We start from the raw sequence: 12,506 nt of genomic DNA on the forward strand, positions 1-12,506 counted from the left end.
TAACAGGGCAGCAGCGTCTGGATGACTGCGTCATCATGTATAAGAATAAGAATAAGAATAAGAATATACGGATGATAAGAAAAGATTGATTTTAGTCTGATGAACTTACATTTTAGTTGGAGCTGGGGGAACCGTGGGTGTGGTCTCTTGAAGTTGTTTGGGGGTTTCAGGACTACTGCACAGTTACAAAAAATTAATCACGGCGTAAAAAAAACTAATCAGGAACAATATACACCCAAACTGTTAGCTAATATACACCCAAACTCTAAACAAACATACACTCAATACTATTTCTTACGTTTCTGTAGTCCCTTCAATCTGTAGCATAGGGGTTGGTTCAAAATCTGTCTCAGTGGTTGTTTGGGATGCCGGCACAAAAACCTGAATCGGGACTCTAAACAAGAAGAAAAGTGAAAGGTTAACAATGCCTTTGAAAATAATAAGGTTATAAGGTTGAAATATTATTGGAAAACTCACACTGCAAGCGCTTCCGACGGTGTCTGTTCCCTCACAACCATCATATTCGAATCAGACGGACTCAACCTAAAATACACCCAAAGAAATTCAAGAAATACACCCGAACAATTCAAAAAGAAGACAGGCTTTGTTTTTTTGAGAACTTACATACTTGCAGTTTTTGCTTTTTTTTCCTGCCTTTTTTTTTCTTGAATAAAATAATAAAGGGCTTTTTTTCTAAAAAAAATATATACAGAATTAGAAGTAGAAGGGTAATAGAAGAACAAAAGTAACGGTTATTTGAAAGAGAAATTACATGCTCTGTGACGGCTGGTTTACACTACTCTATTCTGTGCGCCCTTGAGAGGAAGGAGCATCACTTCCCAAGTTCATAGCTGGGATTCTAAAACAGATCTCATGTTATTCAGACAAAATAAGATACAGGTATAAAATACACTCAAATGAATGCACAAGATACAACCAACCGAATGGACAATATACACCCAACACAACAAACGAAATATCCCAACTTAATAAACAACATACACCCAACTTGATCAACACAATACACCGAAATGGTTCCACAAAATACACCCAAATTATGATAACAAGATTTTATTAGATAATAAAGCTTCTTACGTTTCAGACGACACATAGCGACCTTCTGTCGATCGCAGGTCAGCTTGGTTCTCCCTGGAAAACAAGAAACAATTATTAGCATACAAAACACACCAGAATATGAAATAGACAGCCCAACAAGACATACCCCTCTGCAGCAGATTTATCAACATTTTGCCCTAGCCATTCATCTAGTTCGTCACTTGATATTTCATATGTCTCACTACATTCATAAAAGAAGACGTTAACAAAAATAATTACGATGATAGACGGTAATATAGCTTACGAGGTACTGTACCGGTCAAAGTATTGATCTTCTTTAGGAGGTGATTCCTCCACAACAACTTTTTTCTTTTTTGGTTGTGTTCTGGGTGGAAAAAAAAGAGTACCAATCAGAAATAAGAAATTAATTTTATCACAGAATAGTCGTCTAATCTAATTATATGCAAAGAAGTGCTTACTTTTTTGGTGTTGTTTTTGTTTTTTTCTTCTCCTTCTCCTTCTCTGCAAGTGATGATTCTTCGCTCCTATAAGTTAATAATAGATACTTCAGTTAATACACGAAATCTTTATAATGAAGCCAAAAGAAAGGAGTAATAATTTCAGAACATTACTCATCACTTGGTTCAGATTCAGATTCTGAATCAGAATCTGACTCCTCTTGCCTCTGCTTTCTTTTTCTGGAGTCGACTCTGGAAGGCAAACAATCATTATTTAGAACATACTAAAAATACACCCAAATGAATTCACAACATACACCCAACTGAATATACAATATACATCCAACGCAGCAAACGAACACACCCAGCTTAATAAACTACACACACCCAACGTGATCAACAAAATACACCCAACTTGAAAAAGAAATTACACCCAAGTATGGTACTTACTTTTTCCCCTTTTTGCTGGGGTGTTTTCTTCCTGAATCCTCTGAGTCTTCTTGAGTCTCAGACTCAGAGGTAGAAGTGTCAATGTCAGTAGCTGTTTCTGTCTCTGAAGACGATGTTGGACTCGCCTTCCTTTTTTTTGTTTTTTTGATTTCTTGTTTTTTTTCTTTTTTCTCTTTTTTTTTTCATTTTTTCTCTTGCTCTTGTCTCCGCCATCTTCACAATCCCCTGAAACATTAGATATTTTAGCTAGCAGCATTCAGGTAAATAAAATACAAGCAACATATTATGTTTACTTACCAAAATTTCCTCTCTTTCTGCAGTCATTCTTTCCACCAACTGCTCCTTAGTCCAGTTGGCAATCCAAGGCTTTGGTGGTCTTTCAGCCCTCTTCTTGCCTTTGTTTTCAGAAAGATGAAAGTATATTATCATCAGGGCAAAGAGGCAGCCATCAATTGCCTTCTTCTTCTTCTCCTGGTAGTCTGTGATGCCCTTGATCAAGAAGGTCAAAACATGCCCCCCCAGTTTCTCTCCGATATGCCGTCCATGTTAAAAATTGGGGCCAGGTGCACGGGTGATATTTTGTTTATCGTCGTTGGCAAAAGGAACGCCATCTGTATGTAGAGGATGAATATCCTCTTGAACATCAGGCGTTCCTCTTCGTTGCCAACGCCGATTTCCATCATTTCATCGATAAGACTTTTGAGGGTCTTACCCTGGAATCTTCTAAAAATTATTTTGTCATCATCAGAGAGTTTCTTATACTCAACTTTCTCAGGAAACAGATTTCCTACAAAAAGGAAAACAACAAAGTATCAAAGTCGGTTCAAATACACTCAAGCATCAACCTTAAATACACCCAAGCATCAACTTAATATACACCTATAATTTTGAGCTAGTTACCTGTTGCATTGATGCCAAGCGCATCACCTATTGTTTTTGGTGTTATTTGGAAAGAACCATATCCTGTCTTCAGTCTGTTCTCCCCAAGTTTGAAGTTGTTTGTCAGTTCCCTTAAGAGTTGGTGATCCACCCTAAGTGGTGGGATGTGCATCAACCCACCGAATCCAAGATCCCTCGCAATTGCCTTCTTCTCCTCAGTCATGTTTCTGAACTTATCACTCAGGAGATGTGTGGCACACTTAAGGTCTTTTGTTTTGTTTTTTGCTGCCATTTTCTCTGAAACATAAAATACACCCAAAGACATCAGTACGATACACTCATATATATGAGTCAGATACACCCATTGATAACAGTAAGATACACCCATAGATATGATTCAGATACACTCATTGATAACAGTGAGATACACCCATAGATATGATTCAGATAAATCCATTTATATCAGTCAAGTATCACTCAAACATGCTTCAATATCAAATTAATTGAGATCTCAGTAAGATACACGCATATATGAGTCAGATACACCGATTGATAACAGTAAGATACACCCATATGTAAGAATCAGATACACCCATTGATAACAGTGAGATACTCCCATAGATATTATTCAGATACAGTATCCATATATATCAGTCAGATATCAGTCAAACATGCTTCAATATCAAGCCACATTACAAGTTCAAGCAGTATACACCCCCAATCTACGGAATAAACCCCCAAAAATCAACAACAATAGCAGGAGAACTTAGAACAAGAACGTAGAACGACGTAGAACTTAGAAGAACGACGTAGAACTTAGAACAGTGTAACAAAGAAGCAAGAAGTAAACCCTAGAAGAACGACGTAGAAGAAAAGTAAAATATACAGGAATCTTAACGAACTTACGTTGAGTATTGTTGCTTTGCTTCAGATTTTTCACGGAGAGTTTGATCGTGTTTTGATGGAGGTTTCGAAGAACGATTTGTATGTTTTGAACTTTGATTTTTGCTCGAAAATGGAAGGGTTTCCTTGTTTTCGAAGCGCTTTGAGAAGTGGAAGAAGTGGAAGAAGTGGAAGAGTTTTCCATACATAACGGTTGTAGTGTTGAGCGCGTGATTTTGACGCGCCATGTTGTCTCTCTTTATGCGCGTGGCTTCTATTTGGGCTGGGCCAACTTGTAAGCTTGTAAGCTTGTATGTGTAGCCCAGCCCTTTAGAAATATGAAACACTTCAGGATACAAAAATTTGTTATTAAATTAGTCAATATGTATATTATATATACGAGAAATGTTGATCAGGGTTTATTATTTTTTGTTAATATTTTTAGTTATCAACCATATTTTTTTATTTTAATAATCTAATAACATACTTTAGCTCATATTTTTAAACATTAATAACTAACTATTAATTAAATAATAAATTTTACTGATCCTCTAGTATTTCTCTATATATATTACTCAATATATTTTTATTTTTGTATATTTTACTTTTAACATGTATTTTTCAATAACTATTTTTTTTGTATACATATACCATGGTTAATTTTTTTGTTATAAAATATTTGTTGTGTCCTCTTAATGGCACTTAACATGCCTAAATAAAATTTTAGCTATAGAATATTTTTTTAATGTATAATAATATGTTTGATTTTTGGTTTTATATCTATTGATGTCTTGATGGTATGGTTAATAATTCACAGATAGTAAAACGGGTTCAGTCCATCCCATTTTGTCAAAATAATATAGGTTGAAATTACTACTCCATCCTGTCAAATGTTGGACTGGCGGATTAGTGGGTCGGGCAGCCTTTTTAAAAAAATTATAAATATAAAATATTAAAACGATTAATTCACAGTATGAAAGAATATCTTTATAAAGATTTTTTTAATATCAAATTTTATTTTTTCAAAGTCACAGTATATTACAACAAAAAGAAAATCATAATTTACAATCACAAGTTTATATCATACCAGATTTTATACATGCTTAAAATCTTTGACATAATATTTTAAAGAGTAAAGTATTATTTTTGTCCCCAACGTTTGGGGTAAGTCCTATTTGTATCCCTAACGTTTAAATCGTCCTATTTGTATCCTTAACGTTTATAAAAGTGATTCAATGTTATCCTACTATCAATTATACTAACAAATCAGATTATATTTTTCAATTATTCTCACTTGGATGTATTCATTCTCAATTAGGTTCTACTTGGATGTGTTCGATTTTAATATTATACCCACTATTTGTGTTTTGATTCAATTATGTCCTTAGAAAAGTGAATTATGTAAATGTTGTAGGAATTAGTTTCAACATTTGATGAACTATTTTTTGGAGTAGATCATTAATTCTATCTCAGATATTTGTATTCTAACTTCAAGAAGAGATTTTTAAAACTCAAACTAAAGTGCTCATGATGTGTAATTGATGACAGGATAACATTGAATCACTTTTACAAACGTTAGGGATACAAATAGGACGATTTAAACGTTAGGGATACAAATAAGATTTACCCCAAACGTTAAGGACAAAAACGATACTTTAATCTATTTTAAAAGACCAATAGAAATTTAAACAAAAATTTAACAAATATTGAAGGACGTCAGAGTTGAAAAACCTTATATCTAAATAAAATTAAAGTTGTTGAAGGACACCAAAACTGATGCAGGAGATCTAATAAAAAAAAGCATCGATGCTGAAGGAAGACGCTGAGTTGCGAACGCCGACACTGATGAAGGATCTGCTTACTGAAGTACTGATGTTGGTATTTGGCCGTCGAAGATGGAGCAAAAACTTGGACACATCGAAACTGGGCAGCAAAAGAATAGAAGCAAGGAGGCAAAGAGAGGCTGATATCTAGAACGATCTAGAACCGACCTTAGCGCAATCGATGACAATAACAGGAGAGCTTGGACGATCGGAAACGGCATGCTAGATGGAGACAAACACCGAGAGAGATAGGGGCGACTTGATGCGTGTGGCAATGAGAAATGAGGAGAGCTCCGAGTTGAGAGCGACAACGAGAGTGACTGAGAGAAGTGAGAATAGAGAGTATGAGAGAGTGAGTGTGGCCGTGTGGGTGAGGCTTGAGGCTTGAGGCGCTGAAGTCCTAACTTTTCTTATGAGAAAGTCTGGAGTCATCATTTTTATTAAAATTTGATCGGTATTTAATTAGTAAAAAAAAAAAGTGAGTAATTTTATATAATTTTACACTATTAAAAACATTAATAATGACTAATTGATGACTACAAATCATAAAATCTTATTCCGCCAAAGTCAGTAAATTTGGCAGTGGGAGTTAGACAAATTTTTAAAAATTGATATATCTAAAATCTTAATCTGACTCTTTTTTCTAGCAATTCGATATGATAAATTCTGTCCGTTTTACCACTCCTATGTGTTAACAAGAAAAATTATTTTCTACTTGGCCTTTGTGTGAAAATCATGATATATAGAGGTGAAATGTTACCTGACGAATAGAATGAAACTTAACTACTTATTCGCAAATAAATTCACGTGACAAATCTCTAACTAACTGCTGAATTCTGTACAAACTGAAATAACTGACTTTGGTTATTACTTATTATTACGTGCTTACTCTCGGATTTTTTATTTTAATAAATAAAATAATTATAATAATTACTGAAATAAATTATTTAAAAAATATTTATCGAAATAAATATCCTTCTCATATCTCGTTTACACTGTAAATGAAATAATTTTTTATATATTTCGTTTACAGTGTAAACGAAATACATAAAAAATTATCCCATTTATACTATAAACAAGATATATAAAAAATATTTATTTTGATAAATATTTTTTAAATTATTTATTTTAATAATTATTATAATTATTTTATTTCTTAAAATAAAAAATTTGCTTACTCTCTGGACAACTAAACATAAAAATCCAACCTCACCAAAACCAACTATTGCGGCAACCAACAGCCTTCACATTCAATAAATTGAAGCATTAGCTTAAAAAGCTTTTGAAAATTTACATAGAAAAACTTAATAAAGCAAATGTAATAAGGAACTGCAGAATTATGGATTAATATCTAATTTAAGATATAGATAAAATTTTTTTTTCTCTTACTAAAGTTTAACTCATCAGCTTTCATTTCCCATTCTTTAAAATTAGAGAATGTATCCTTTTCATTTTTTTAACAATTGAAAGAGTAAAGTGTAATTTCTCATCATTAATTTTATAAGTGGAATAAAAAATAAATATAAAAAAAAGAATAATGGAGGATTAAAGATCATACTTTATACTCTCAATTTTTTTAACAATTGAGAGGATCCATTTCCTTAAAATTAGATTACCGCTAGTAGAAATATATAAGGAGAGAAGTGTTAGGAGGTCAGCAAATTTTGTGATTTGTAATCATTAATTAATCATTATAAATATTTTTAATAGTGTAAAATTATATCTAATAGTATAAAATTATTTATTTATTTTTTGACAATTAAGTATTGACCAAATTTTAATAAAAATGCTAGTCTTTTAAACTTTATCTATATAAAGATTTGTGAAAGTCAAATATTTTAGCTAAATTGTACACAAGATTTAAAAATCATATCACTCGTGATGCCAATTAATTCATCAACAATAACAATATCTTATCCCATTTTATCTAAAATCATATTTAATTCATGTTAGCACAATTCTTCTTTTTTAAGGTTGATTTCGAAAAATTATCCAGTAAAAAGATATAAGATTAGAAGATGTAATATTCAATTCAAAATTTTAAGACATCAAATTAATATATCTCTCTTATAAATTTCTCATTTTTTTTGTTTTTTGTTTTTAACGTGAAATTAATTTTTTATATTATTACACTTACTGCTTAATAAAATAGACCTAATTTTTTATGCCAATTATTAATTCAGTTTAATTAGGTATTTTTAAAATATTTTTTTAGTCAATTTTTTATTACATTAATTTAAAATAAAATTCAAATAAATATATCTAAATAGATTTACTTTTTTTAATTTAAAATATAAATTCAATTTTAAAACATGCCATTCAGTTCTGAATCCCTAAATTAAAATTTAGTGTGCTTTCTCTATTTTGAGAAACGGCATATTAGAGGAAAAATATTGAAGAACAAAACAAAGAACAGGAAATAATGCATGAAAATTCTAACAAAAAAGAATGGACTTGCATTGGTCGTTGGTCGTTAGAAGATTTTATCTCATTCTTGTGTTTATCATCACTACAGAGTTGAGAGTATCCTTTTTTCTGAATGAAAACACGACACAAAAGCCAAAATTTCACTTCGCAAATATTTGCAAGCAACATAAGCTCACAAATGTAACACCATTTAAGAAAAATAAGTTCACCCTTAAAACACCAATACTAAAAAAAGAGTTTTATTAGACCCTTAATTATATACAAAATTTTGTTAAATTTTTGTGACATATACCATTTACGATATTATGCTAAAATTAAAAAGACTCAAATACAGTTTCAAATAAACAAATACCGTATCAATGTGAACAAATATAAGGCGTAAAAACTTTAACTAAAATAGTCTCTATAAGCAATAATATTTAATTGTTAAAAAATAATTTAAAGAGATACTATATAACTCTAAAACAAAAAATATTAGCAGATAAAAAAAAGGTTAATTCTATCTTACTTTTTCTCAAATAAAAAGTATATTATTCTTTATGATAAATCTAATAGTTATAAAATGAAATTAATTATATTATCAAGATGATTAATATTAACTCTTAATTTAATTTGATTTTTGACAACTAAACTAATTTTTTTTATAGTAAAACCACTTGAATTTTATACCCTATAAAATCACACAATTCTTATATCATATCAACTCCATTAACAATTATAAAATTCACCCTTACTCAATTAACATCTTTTTTACTTTTTAATTTTAAATTTGTGATTTGATGTTTTATTTTTTTTTCATTTGTTTTTTTAGTTTTCGAATTTCTTTTGTATCGTTAGATCTAATTAATATATACTTAGTTTTAAAAAAAATTTTAAAAATTATAAAATAATTTTTTTGTAACTCTTATAATTTATCCAAAATTTTTTTACTATATTTAATTAGTTTAATTAGTTATTAAAATTTAATTTAAATTAAAAGTTAATATTTACTACGATGACATAATTCATTTCATCTAATAATTATTAAACATATCACATGAGGTAACTTACTCTTTTTTTAAAGTTTTTTAAAAGTTTTTCAAACTTTTGCGAAACTCAAAAACAGTAAAGAGTTTTTTACAGAAGACTTTATAAAATAACAATCCTTCAACAAATAGAATAATAAACATCATCACAAGCGACTACTTCGTTAAAAGTCCTATCCAAAAAGGACCAAAAAATGAAAATTGTTGTTTAAAGATCCTATTCAAAAGGATCAAATGTCAGCAGCCATCCACAAAATATACAAAACATAAAAGAAATTGTTCATCAAAAGGTCCCACAAGCTGGGCCTTAATAAAAATATCACATAGGGCCAATAAAAGGGTTGGAGTCATCAGCAGGAGAGGAGGCTAGTTCAACTATAGAAGTCGGAGGGGTAGGAGGAATCTCTTCGGCACCAGAAGTCAGGTCCACATCGGGAGGGGCTGAAGAGCTCGGCTGTGACCCCTCGGTTGGACCGATCTGTCGAGGAGGGAATTCGATTATGCGCTGCCCCGCAGTCTTCAGCTTGGAGTCAGTCTCAAGATGAGGAGGAAAAACTATCACTCCATTAATGACAACCTTGTCGGGATGAAGAGGTGATAAGTCCAGGTCGGGAGCAATAACTCCGACTTATTGTTTCAACACCCTGAACACATCTTCAGTACCCTCGACAATGGAGTCCTCCAAGTCCTGGTAACCCTCCCGAAGCTGCTCCACCTCCCTTTTCAAGTCAAGATTGGCCGAAAATATACGTACGTAATTCTGCTCAGCCTTCTCCTTCAAACCCTCAGTCATGGCACAAGAACCCATTAACTGTTTTTTTCTTTCCTAGGCTTGGAAGAGTTCTTCCTTTAGCCTAGCATTCTCCTCCTGCAGCCTCTTCTCATCTTCTTGATACATAGCAATTCGTCCCTGGAGATTTTCCAAAGAGTGCTGGGTCGCACTCAAAGGGGTTTTTTTCTAATAATATCAAGAAGAGAGGTACAGACCCTGGAGTCCGAATTCCTCCTCGGATTAAAATTTGAAGATGGTTACGGATAGCAGCATCATCCATAGCAATTTGGCTATGTGGAAGGATGTGCTTCCTAGAAAATTTTACTCCACCAAAGCTGATGTCCCTGATGTTAGAAGCACCAGCTTCCGAGATCTTGGGTTTCTTCTTCTCTGGTTCCGAGAAAGAAAGGACTGTGGGGACAGGGGCAAGAGGAGGAAGAAGAGAAGTAGGAATTGGATTTACCAAAATTGGCTGGGAGGAAGTCCACAAACCCAAGCTTTGAAGCCGAGGAGGAGTGGCAGAGGTTCCGACCTCTTGTGCAGCAGCTCGGGCACGAGCATTCCTCTTGACTTCCTGCACCTTTTGATAATCAGCTCTCGACCCACTCTTCATTTTTTCTGAAAAAAGGAAGTAAAAATGAATAGTGCACAAGTCGGAAGTAAGAAAAGTCACCTACAAAATCAAACACAAAAACTACCTAGCTCGGTCCTGACATAGCCCAGAGATCCAAGAAGAAATTTCTTGGTGTCCAGGTTTGGAGCCCGTCCCCAAGCCTTTCGAAAAAACTCTACCACAACCTCCTCTACCTCGTCCAAATCTACCAAGCCATATTTCTCTACGGGGGAAGTCTCGACTCAATATAGAAGAAATCGGGAATCATTATTTTCATTTAGAAAAAAGGGATGATGATCTTTTACAGCTTAAACTTTAAAGAAGAAATTTTTGAAGTCATGGAAAGACTTATCAAAAATGAAAAAAACTTTCCGGCCTTGTATAGCTCGGAAGGAAACCCACTGTTGCTTATTTTTAGCACTAAAAGGCTAAATAAAACAGATAGAAAAAGGTCTTTAAAGAGATCGAAAAATCAAGTGCATGGCTGACAAGCTGGTAAATCTTGAGGAAACCCCAAACATTGGGATGAAGCTGGGAAGGAGCTACCCCACAGTGGGATAATACCTCTATCTCGAAGTCAGAAAAGGGAAAAGTAACCCCTAAACAGGTGAACAGACAGTCGTACAAAAAAAAGTGAGAATCAGAATCGTTCATTCTCCCATAGTAAACTCGGTTCTTTGAGTCTGGGGCCACTAATTCATACTTTGCCTCATCGACATCAGAAATGCAGATCCTATGGTGTTTACGAAGTTCAGTTACAAATACATTATCGACGATGGGGTGTTCAGACAAGACGGAAGAATCTACCCATCTTAACAGAGCCTCCATAATCCGGGAAGATATTTTCCGAAATGGGAGAAGATATACAAGAAGATATATCTACATTACACAAAGAAAAAACAATGATCAAAAGCAGGTTTTGAAACAAGACAGTCATTTTCCATACAAAGCAACCAATTGCATCAAAAGAAACGATTTTTATAAAAAGAAAAACACAAAAATTCCAAAGTCTCCTACAAGCAAATAGTGAAAGCACCACCAAAACCTACTCAGAACCTCTTCCTCCATCACTCAGTACACTCAATAAAAACAACGAAGCCAATAAAGAGTGAAAAGTAACGAAAGACTAACCTTTCTTGGAGGAAAACTGACAGCAAGAAGGAAGGGGATGCCGAAAACGCTGAAAATTCAAGGAACAGAAACAGCAAGCACCAAAGCGTGAAGATCTTTTGAACAAGGAAGAAAGTACGAAGGAAAAATTCGAAAAGAAGAAAGAGAAAGAGACGAAAGGCATTTATAACATACTAGGGGCATAATTATAAAATGACGCAATCATTAAAAGAGCGCGCCGTTACCAATATAACTGCCCCCACGTGTAAATGCAAAAAGCCAAACGGACGCGACTGTTGACAAGAAATAACGATTGATGATTTGAAATCACGTTGGTTTTTCAACTTGAAATCACGTCGGTTCCTCAACACGGGAAGAGGATAACGACTTAGGCAGTCCCGAGCTCTATTAATACTCAAGTCCAACTCCTATTGAAGAGATCGGACTCGAGTAGGGGCACTATTCATACCCTGACCCAAATCATAAGCTAGACCTAAATTAAGCTAAAAGGCCCAAACATGAAGGTTGGCCTTTGCCGCCTATCCGACCTCTACAAAGAGGTCGGGATCAACACTAGCAGGTGCTTAACACTTATCCAACTAAGTAATTGCCTCCTTATATCTCTCACCCACTTTTAGAAGAGAGATCCCAACAACTATAAGATAAAAGAACGATTATCCACCACCAGAAGTGGAACGACTTCAACGGTAGTTATTGGCTCAGCTCCTATAAATACTCTGACACACTCAGGTACATCTAAGTTCTAATACGCTAAAACCTGCTTAACCTCTTATTGACTTAGGCATCGGAGTGTCTTGTAGGTACCACCTCCCACCTTTTCGTAAACACAACTCAGACGGCGGCTCTCTGACGTAGGACAAGTCGGAGACCACTCTTTTGAACGTTTGGGTCTCGTAAGCAAGCCCAATCCACATCTGGTTCTAGGTAACCCCCCGAACAACTATTATTTTCCGATGGATCAAAACCTTTTCCAAAATGCGCAGCACCAAA

The sequence above is a fragment of the Arachis ipaensis genome, chromosome B7 (genome assembly GCF_059453495.1).
Source record: "Arachis ipaensis isolate K30076 ecotype BB chromosome B7, ASM5945349v1, whole genome shotgun sequence".
In the NCBI taxonomy this organism is placed as follows: domain Eukaryota; kingdom Viridiplantae; phylum Streptophyta; class Magnoliopsida; order Fabales; family Fabaceae; genus Arachis; species Arachis ipaensis.